The following is a 10875-nucleotide window of genomic DNA, read 5'->3' on the forward strand; positions in this document are numbered from 1 at the left end:
TTATCCATTTTGAAGGTTAAGTGCTGAAGTAAATGCGTGAAGCTATTTAGGTGTCACGTGCTAAAAACGTGTAATGAAATTAAAACACTATTAGCGTTCCAGTCGTATCCCTGAAGAAAGACTTATTTCATCGAAGAATAGTACTGATGATAACTGTAATTATTTTTTTCGAAAATGATCATTTAGAAATAACAGATATAAAGGGTTAGTATAGTCTACTATGAATTAACCTTGAGTGTATCACACATATATAAATGTCAAGTTATATAAATATTTTTAAGTAGTTAAAACTGGTTTTGAAATGGCTAAATTTCAGGCTATTAACGAAGTCTGTTATGTGATTTCTACGAATAGAAATCAATTTTGTAATTAATTTTGTACTTTTAAAATCATTTCTTTCTTTGATAAACCACCTGTTATTATACAATTACTTAATGATTTCTATATTGTTTTTCATTTTAATGATGTGTAACATTTGCAATTTCACATAGAAGTGAAATGATGTGCGCAACACTTGATGATTGTTTTCCACGTAATCAAGCCACTGGTTAGTCACTTGAATATTTTGTGTAGAATGAAAGAGTTATAGTCATGGTTGCTGTCTTTTCTAATCAGAGCGTTAAACTTTGTTTTGGTCGAATTTTTGAACACTTGATTAGATTATAGGTGGAATGCAGTATTTGAACAATCGTTGTTAAATGTTTATCAAAACCGATCGGATTAAAAATAAAATTTTCTTCTTTTAAGTCATATTGAAAGTATCTAGTTATTAGTCACATTCATCGAACAATTACAGTCACACTGTGCTTAATTTGTGAAATGTTTTAATGATGTTTGGGATGTATTAATCTGTAGAACTAAGTTAAGATTTTTGTTTCAATCATGTTACAAGATTCAAAATACGTAACTATTACTTTTTGCACTGAATATTGCAAATCTGCCCTTTGTTGAGCCACTTCTGATTTTATGTAATAAATAAATAGCGTGTCAGATCATGTTTGTAATTAATTGCAACTGTCTACATTGTTTTAGCAGTTTACATAATTTTAAAGTTACGTAAGTACAAGAAAACAAATTGCTTCAGCTTTCTGTATCAATCATTGTCGATAAATATTTCAAGTAGATAGAGGGGTTATTTTTATACATAATAAATGTGTTACCACTTCTGCCAGGTTTTCGTGTTGTCAAGATTTTGATCTAATTGCAGCATAATCATGATAAAATATACAATATCACGATGTGTTTTTGTTGATAACTGGATACTGATAAATATAGGTAAGATGATTCTTTAACACGTGGACAAATCCTTCATTCTTCAATATGAAAAATGCGTAAAAGTAGGAGAATCTTTTCCGTAGTTTTATAAACATGCCATCAATACCAGACCTCGCAAACAAATCGCATCATAGTTTCAAATGAAGTAAAATGATAGGTTCAGTACTTTCATGTATAACCGAAGAAATCCATACACTGATAACAGCGGAACAAACATATTAAACTTCAAACAAAAATCATTGTCTTTTTCAATTTCTTGAAACATTTCATGTCGTTGACGTCAACAATAAAAATAATTACAAAGAAAACAAAACGTAGTCTTTTTCACTTGATTAATCAAGTTCTAATAGTCTCAAGGCAGATATTACAGTGTGAAATTTCGATAAGGGGTACAAATTACCTTTTTCTTAATTAAATAAAATTAATCAAATTGAAATAAGTTCGTAGCGCTTTTCCCCTATTCAGTATCAGCAAAATATTAATAACATTAAACAATTTAACATCATTCAGGCGGTGTTAAAGGTTTATTCAATTTTATATGTGTACGTCCATGTTTGCATTGCTGTAAATTACAGCCCGGTGCAGGATGCGTTCCTAGAATATGACTCGTTTCCTTTTGGATATCTAGCTTTATTATGCTCCCCAAAGGGCGAGCATATAATTATTTGCCGCTTTGTCCGTTTCATAATAAAACTGAAATCTAATAAACTATTTTCTTTTTTGGGATAACTAAGATAGAAAGTAAGAGTCGATCTAATATCCATAGAAAACAATAGAGTGTTAAGGTTTGTTTATTTAATTAATATGACATTTATATGTTGTTTTTTAACTATTTCAATAACATTTCATTATGTCAGGTTAGGATAATTTAAAGGCACTGACCTCAAGATTTGGCTAAAAAATAATCTTTCTTTCAAATTGAAGTTTGGTTATATTATGAACATTAGAATATGAGTTTTTATTTCTAAATTATTTTGAAAATTCTAAATCGAGAAAAAAGAGGATGACCGCGTCGGGAATCGAACCCCGGACCACCGTCGTCGTAAACAAAAGCGCTATAGCGGAATTAGTGAATTGTAACATTTATAATCGAGACAGTTTACCTGGAGTAAAGCGTTACAAAGGCTTTTCGATTTTCATCGTAAAAAGTAGTAAAAACAGCAAATTCTCGTGTGTTTCGTAACATATAGTTTGTCTGACTCAGTAATTAAGTTTTAAAGCCTTCTTAAGAACTATAGCATTTATCTCCAGATATATAAAAAAAGAGATGATTTTTGTTTTTGTTGTCGAACGATCTGTAGGCCAGTCCCTTTAACCAGTGTTATGAATATAAATGTAATCGTACATACGCGAAACATCCTCCAAAGTAAAGACGCAAGTGAGATTTAGCATACATTTTATATAATAATAATATACACACACACACACACAAACAAATAGGGATTCCAAGACACATCCTAAACAACTAAACCAACCAAGCATTACCGTACCTTTAGAACGAATTAACCCTTATCCTGCTGACGGCAAGTGATTCTGCCTTTGCGAGCAGTGAGGACCAAGATCAGCACGTTAAACATTGTGCGCAGATGCCCAATCTTGCATATCCGCCATAGGTCAAAGATGCATTGTAATTAAAAGGATGTGCCCAATAGATAAATCCCCTATACACGTTATGGCAACAAAGACACAATATATAAAACAAAAATAAAATACTCGTGTAAAATTGATATAACAGTACCCTTCTTACAAGAGGAGACAGAAAAAAGTGACGAAGATGCGGGATTTAAAACTATGTGTTTGAATGACTGAGATATAAATAATACATATCATATCAAATGTATTCATTTATTGATAATTGTTCGATATATATTTTTTGTATATAATCGACATATTCTAAAACAGTTCGTTTCTTCCATTCTGAACTTTATTTACAAGAATAATTTTAGAAAGTAATGCATTATTTTCCTAGGAAAAGTAAAGTTCATTACCCTATTCTTCATAATTTTAGTGTGTTGCTCTTCTAGTTGTATTTAGTTTTAATGATACAGTTATATTATTTCCGTCCAAATTATCATTAACATTTTAATAATACCAGATCCCACAATACATGTTTATTACAATACATAATCTGCTTATTTTCATAAAGAAATATATATATATGATAAAATAAGATATATTTAATAGTTTTTATTTCTCTCTATCCCTTTAGAAACTATTGTGTTTTAAATAACTGAGTAATACTTAAGAATTATTTACAGTTGATATATTTAAACATTTGTTTTTGCAAATTCTGCTTTGCTAAATCGTTCATTAATTCGTTCGGTCAGCATTAAGGAAATAACTAAACTTAGCTTCTTGAAATTTTCTTGATAATTACACAAATTAAAATAAATATGTTATCAAATTTCATTTTATCTTTAGCACTGGTTTGACGGTTTTTGGTATATATCAGTGGTAGTGATATTTGGAGCTACACTTATGCCACCTCAGTTTCTATTTGTGGATGGCCTACATTTCGAGATGTGGTGTGTATGTAGTGGTAGCATTAGATATATCTTCGAAGTTTTTTGTTAAATAAAGAATGGTGAGGATATTGCGTAAGAAAGATGTAGTGTTATTATAAACGATATAAAGTATGGAATAAATGAAAGTGTATTATCATTTTTGTATGAAATATGAACAATTAAATGTAAAATTCATAACATTTTCATTGCTCTCGTAAATCTTATTATTACATTCACGTGGTGGGAGTGAAATGGACACTTTTTTCAGTTGTATAAACTTTTGACGTTGGTATTGTTTTAAATATATGTCTGTAATAGACTATAGTAGTCAAGGAAAGAAGACATTTAGATTTTTCAGCTGAAAATGTTAACATGTGTTAAAGGATAATTGCATTTTTCTTTCACATTAATTTGGTGTTACCAAACTCGTTGAAAAAAAGTGATCAATACTCGACAGAGTCTCGTACTTTGTTACATTTTTCAACATCAGGAATAAAACATTAATTAAAAATGAATGCTCGCTATATATTTGTTAGGATTCCTACACATTTTTAAAGCAGAAAATTATGTAGACGACATTTTCTGATATTTTTTTCTTTGAAAAAATAGATAACGGGCTGAAAATGTCACTGACCATATTATGATCAACTGTTTTTCTCCGCGAGTTATTATTATAGAATTTAGCCCGAACATCCGAGAATATATTCACATAAATTTTGTGTTAGTAACCTTACATACGCGAAAGAATATTTGGTTAATGTATCAAGTTTCATCATATTTCAAGCGGAAATAAAAAATATTCTCACGACTAAACGGACATGTCTCAATATCTGCTACATTTCAAAATAGAAGTATTGTTAAAGTGTTTGTTTTTCCACATCTGTTTGTGAGTTGTATTTGCCTAAACAATTATTTAGTGACAGAAAACAAACGCTTAAGCATATTAAATGTCAAAACATCCCGTGTAATACCCTGAAAGAAACCTACTCAAGAAAGGCAATAACAGGAAAAGGGAATTAATATAAAGCTCATCGGACAGCCAATGTCATGACGATGATCAATTTTGTATTTTTGGCCGCTGTTCTTCAGAGGATTCGCATAAAACATGATAAAGCACGGGAGCGGAAATATCTCATTACATTTTTCTCGTTCTATTCCTATGTCAAACATTTTACTTATCACACAAGACATTAATGTAACATCAACTATCGCGCGATAAAATCTCATCCTCAAAAATAAAGTGGGGAATTATCTACTGGTAGGTTAATATGTATTTCTATAGGAGAAGATATCTGAAAACTTTGAAATACAAATAGTTTTACGTCAATTGGTAGAGATGTTTTGGAAACTTACCATTAAGAACCGTAATCAAAGGAGGCTGATTTCTAATTTACGCCACCAAAATGCGGGCTTACAAATTAAAATAACAAAAAATTCTCATCGAAACTATAGCAAAACAGTTGATAGTGAGTTTGATGAAACCATATACATTGCGAGGATGTTTCGTGAATGATTGGGGAATTGAACGCATTTCTTTTTCATCACAAATCACAAATGTAGATATCAAAACCGTTGATTTCTTTTACAACAAGACCATAGAAACGTTTCTGAAACTGTGTTGTTGAGTCATTTTTCCTCAAGGAAGACTTTGCTGAATTAATTGTATAATTAATATTATACATGCGTCAATGAATTATTCCATGAACATCTCATATTCAATGATAGTCCGATATTTGTTCCGAACATTTAAGGTGTTTCTAAAGTAAACATCTATATCGCAGGTGAAATTCAAATTACGTCAGATACTTCGTTATGAAGAGTCAGTCATTCTTTAATTTATCGCTAGATTTACGTGTTGAAACCCTACACGACATTATAAATCCGTCGACAGTCAGCTTAAAAGTCTAATAATACAAGATAATGTATAGAGGATATTTGTTTGTTTTGAGTGAATATGGAATATATCTCACTGAGAAGTGAGAAAATTTGAAAATGTGAAATTTTTCTCACTTCGAGGTGAGATATATTCCATATTCACTCAAAACAAACAAATTTTCTTTTTATTTTATGCTCAATTACGTTGAGATGTGCATTTTGCAATTATTTTTAATCTCAGCGCGGGAAACAGACGCGCGTAAACAGACATGACGTCAGACGTACTGTGGCGTTATAAAGACGCATACAACATAAAATTCCATATTATTTTATTTTTTGCTTCATAACGTTATGAAATTCTCTTTAAATTAAATAATTTGAATCGAGAAATATACTATAAGGAACAAAATGCGACTACAATTTTCATCCTGTTTTAAGCAAATAATTTAAAATTCATACACAATGTAATGAGGGGACGGAGCTATATCTCTCACAGTGTGAAAATATAGATTTCATATTTTCACAGTGTGAGTGATGAGATATGATAGAATACAGTATTTAATAAGTTAAATTTATAAAATAAATAAGTACAAATATCATATGTATGTAGCGGTAGCATTAGATATATCTTCGAAAATCATTTAAAAAAGAATGAGGAGGACATTGCGTAACAGAGATGAAGCGTTATCATAAACGATACAAATTATGGAATGACTACAGAAAAACAAACGCACATAATATATTGTTCATTTGGAATGGGACTGCAATATTATTTTTAAATAAAAAATGAACAAATGGATGTAAACATTTTCATTGCTCTCGTAAAACTTATTATCTCATTTTTACGTCGTAGGAGTGAAAGGAAAACATTTTTCATTTGTAAAATAAACCTTTGACGTTGGTATCGTTTTTAGTATTTTAGTATAGGTCTATAATAGTCAACGAAAGAAGACATTTTGAGCCTCGTAATTTATAACATTTTTCGACTTACAGAAGACATTTTGAGCCTCGTAATTTATAACGTTTTTCGACTTGAGCGATAAAATAATTAAAATCGAATACCCTCTATATAATGTTAGATTTCCTGCATTTTTAAAGCAGAAAATTATGTAGACGGCATTTTCTGATGATTTTGTTTCGAGAAATTAGAAAACAAGCTGAAAATGTCTATGACCATATTGCTATAAACTGTTTTTTCGACGTGAATTATCTTTTCTGATTAGATATTAAGCCCTAACATCTGAGAATATACTGACATAAATTTCGTGTTTGTAACCTTGTATCCTCAAAAGGATATAGGGGTAATATATCAAGTTTCATATTTCGAACGGCAATAAAATTATGCTCACGATCACAAGGACGTCTGTCAATGACAGTATTAAACTGTAAAACAATATTTGCTACTTTTCAAAATAGAAGAATTGTTCAAGTGTTTGTTGTTCCACATCTGTTTGTGAGTTGTATTTGCTTAAACAATTATTTAGTGACAGAAAACAAACACTTAAGCAAATTAATTGCCACAACATCCCGTGCAATACCCCGAAAGAAGCCTCTCAAGCAAAAAAAAAAAGAAAAAACAATAACAGGAAAAGGAAATTCGAATGACCAATGTCTTGTCATGACAATGATCAATTTTGTACTATTGGTCACTGCTCTTTAGAGGAGTCGCATGAAATATGATAAAACACGAGAGGGGAAATATCTCATGACATTTTTCTCGTTCTTGATCTATGTCTAACATTATAACTTATTACTTCAAATCATTTGTCCCTCGCCGATGTGGGTTCGAGCCTCACTCGTGGCGTTGAAGTCTTCATGTGAGGACGCCATTCAGCTGGCTGACGGAAGGTCGGTGGTTCTACCCAGATGCCCGCTCGTGATGAAATAATGCACGGAGGGGCACCAAGGGTCTTCCTCCAACATCAAAGATGGAAAGTCGTCCTATGACTATAATTGTGTCGGCGTTATACCCAACAAAAGCAAAACAAACTTTTATGTAACATCAAATACCACGCGAAAAAGAATCATCCTCAACAAAAATGTGGGGAATTATCTACTGAAAGGTCAAAACGTATATATAATAGATATCTGAAAACTTTGAAATACAGTTTTTACGCCAATTACTGGAGATGTTTTGGATACTTACCATTAAGAACCGTAATCGAAGTAGGCTTATTTCTAATTTACGCCGGCAAAATGCGGGTTTAAAGATTAAAATAACAAAGTTTCTCTTCAAAACTATAGCAACACAATTATTTGATAGTGAGTTTGATGAAACCATATACGTTGCCAGTTGCATGTTTTGTGAAGGATTGAGGAATTGAATGACTTTCGGTAGTTTTAATTTAAATTACATAAATATCAAAACCGTTGTTTTCTTTTACAAAACGACCGTTTATGAAAACGTTTATGAAACTCGGTTGTTCAGTCATATTTTATTAAGGAAGACTTTGCTTAATAATTTGTACATACTTGCGTCTATGAATTATTCCATGTACATCACATCTTCAATGATAGTTCGCTATTTTTTCCGGACATTTAAAGTGTTTCTAAAGTAAACATCTAAATCGCAGAGGAAATTCAAATTCCGTTAAATATTTTGCTATGTAGAATCTTTCTTAATATTTTGACAGGTTAAGGTGTTGGACACCTAATATATTTATTAGACAACATTATAATTTCCGTCGACGGTCGGCAAAAAGGTCTGATTATACAAGATAATATATAAATATAAATATCATACTTTTGTTTTCGCAGGATATATAGAAAGAGATGGATCGCACTTCATTGTGATAGCCAAAGAGCTATAAAATAAATAGATTGGCAACTTGAAAGGCATATAGAGCAAATCTCGCCAACCTCCCGTGACAAAAAAACGAGATCTCGTTACCAGAAGTGGCGCTTTCTCCACGCGCCATTTTGTATGCGAAAGCAGTTATTCATCGGTAAAATAATTATCACCGTATGACCACGCTTCTTTCGATGGCAAAAAAACCCCTGTACTTCGTGTCTTAAGACCATTTCTCATTAAACTAATTTTGTTTTAGAAGCTAACATGTATTTTAAATGTAGTTTTAAAGGTACAAATTGTAACTGCATGCTCGCCGATGTTTGTTTTTAGTAAGATAACGCCGAATCACGCTCTGACACGAGCTCACGCGAGATTACAGCCAGTTGCCATTCTGTGTATTTTATACTTCATTGTGATAGCCTATGAAATATAACCTCACTCTTGAAGGTGTGCGCCGTGATTTACGTCTTTCCATGTTTGTCTAGGCAACCCTAATTCAGTTCCCGCTTTCATAACTTTCCCTTGGTGATATATTAATTTCTGTTTTCGACATATCCTAATTGATTTTAGAAACGTAATCTGATTTCGTAGACTGACATAAGACATCTTGTGATTATGAATTTAAATTGTAACTTGCACCCGCACTCTTTATTACCTTCATCATTACTCGAAACTGTTAATAAGTACAGTAGTCTTGTCTGGCATAGCTTTAATGAAATTTTGAAAGACAATCAGCTTGGCTTAATGAGTCTTTATACCACATGGCTATCAAATTAACTTGCAGCATACAGGTGCGAAGCATGCGAAATATCAGACAATGAAATGTCCTTGGAAGTCATTTAATCTGACCGCAATTGCGACAGAATCATAACCTAAGTGTATATGCATCACATCTAATACTGCGAAAACATATTATAGTTGATTTTTGATATCTATCTGGTATTTGTGGAACAATTATAAATAGTACCTTTCACATCATGCTGTGTAGGTAGAGAAAACCTGTGTCGTTGTACCAAGATAAGTTAGTAGCGTAATATATGATTTTTACACTGGATTTTGTGGGGGTTTTTTTTGTTAGTATTTATTACTTAAGTTATATGTTTAGCGACTCCCAAATGATAATAGGTAAGGGTAAATTTATCGGAAGCATAGAGCACCACAAACAAAGCCTCAAGTTCAGGTAAATGCATTACATATTGACTGTACCTTTCATCATAACGTCAGTTTATAGAACATTCATCATTTTTCGTTCTTGTTTTTTTTTTGTTTTTTTTTTTTGCTACTCAGTCAGATCAGTTATTTGATACAGTGAAAGTGTGTTTATTTGAACATTAATCGCTTCAGCACAAGTTCACAGAGATGGCAAATATACAGGAATAATGATTCTGTAACATTACAAATATACATCTAACGAAAAGTAAATTATTTGGAACTTCAACGGAAGGATGTATGAAGCATAGCGAGTAAGTGTTGAAAAGGCTTACGATGTAGTCACACTACACGAACAGCTAGTCGATAGTAATCGGCATCCGTATTATGCAATATAAACTAAACAAATGAGAATTTATTGACTTTAATTCAGCTTTCAAATAAAATCGACGCTACAAAAAACATCAAGCTAGTATTTTAATTCATTTTAATGAGACTAGTTGATCCAATCTAGACTATGTGATAAATAGAATCAGTTTGTCAGAACATTAAGCCAGTCAGAAATAGAATTCCAGAACTGTCACTAATTTTCTGCCTTTTCCGGACACTTATCAAAGAATATAAGTATTTCATAGTTGTCCATTTTTGCGTAGCTATCTGCCTTTGGCAGAGGTTCTAAAATCGGTAACGTTACCTGGACATGGTTTGAAATTTCCCGGTCTGATGTTTTACTCCAGTTACATCCATTTCCTGAAAAATGAACGGTTCAAAGCGGTAATCGAATTTCCAAGCAAGTACTGACTGGACTTATTTGTGTTGTATGTCTGGTCCTTACAACAATTCTTATTTATATTGTATATTTGTTTTATATTTGTACTTTACCGGTGTACTTTTTTAACTTATAATTTTTTATTTAATATCAAAAAAGAAAGCAGACAAACATAGAGAATTTGTTCAGTGTTGTTATATTTTCTGGTCTTTTGGAATCATGGAGTCCATTCAATAAATGTGTAATGAAGTTCTGCTTAAGCCGGTGATAGAGGCCATGACAGTGGTTGCACATTTCATTACCTCTGTGAACAGACTTAATCAAACAGAGTCTATTATTCTGCTTGGTTGCATTCTATGCTTCCAAAGGATCTTTTTACAATTTTATTTACAGTCTTATGTTTTGATCAATGTATAAATGTATTCACTGTCCCAGGTGTTAATATTTAAGACAATAAATCGCGACCTTTTCAGAAGTCATTACACAGTTTCCTGTCAATTTAAAGACAAAGG

The sequence above is a fragment of the Mercenaria mercenaria genome, chromosome 14, assembly GCF_021730395.1.
Source record: "Mercenaria mercenaria strain notata chromosome 14, MADL_Memer_1, whole genome shotgun sequence".
Lineage (NCBI taxonomy): Eukaryota > Metazoa > Mollusca > Bivalvia > Venerida > Veneridae > Mercenaria > Mercenaria mercenaria.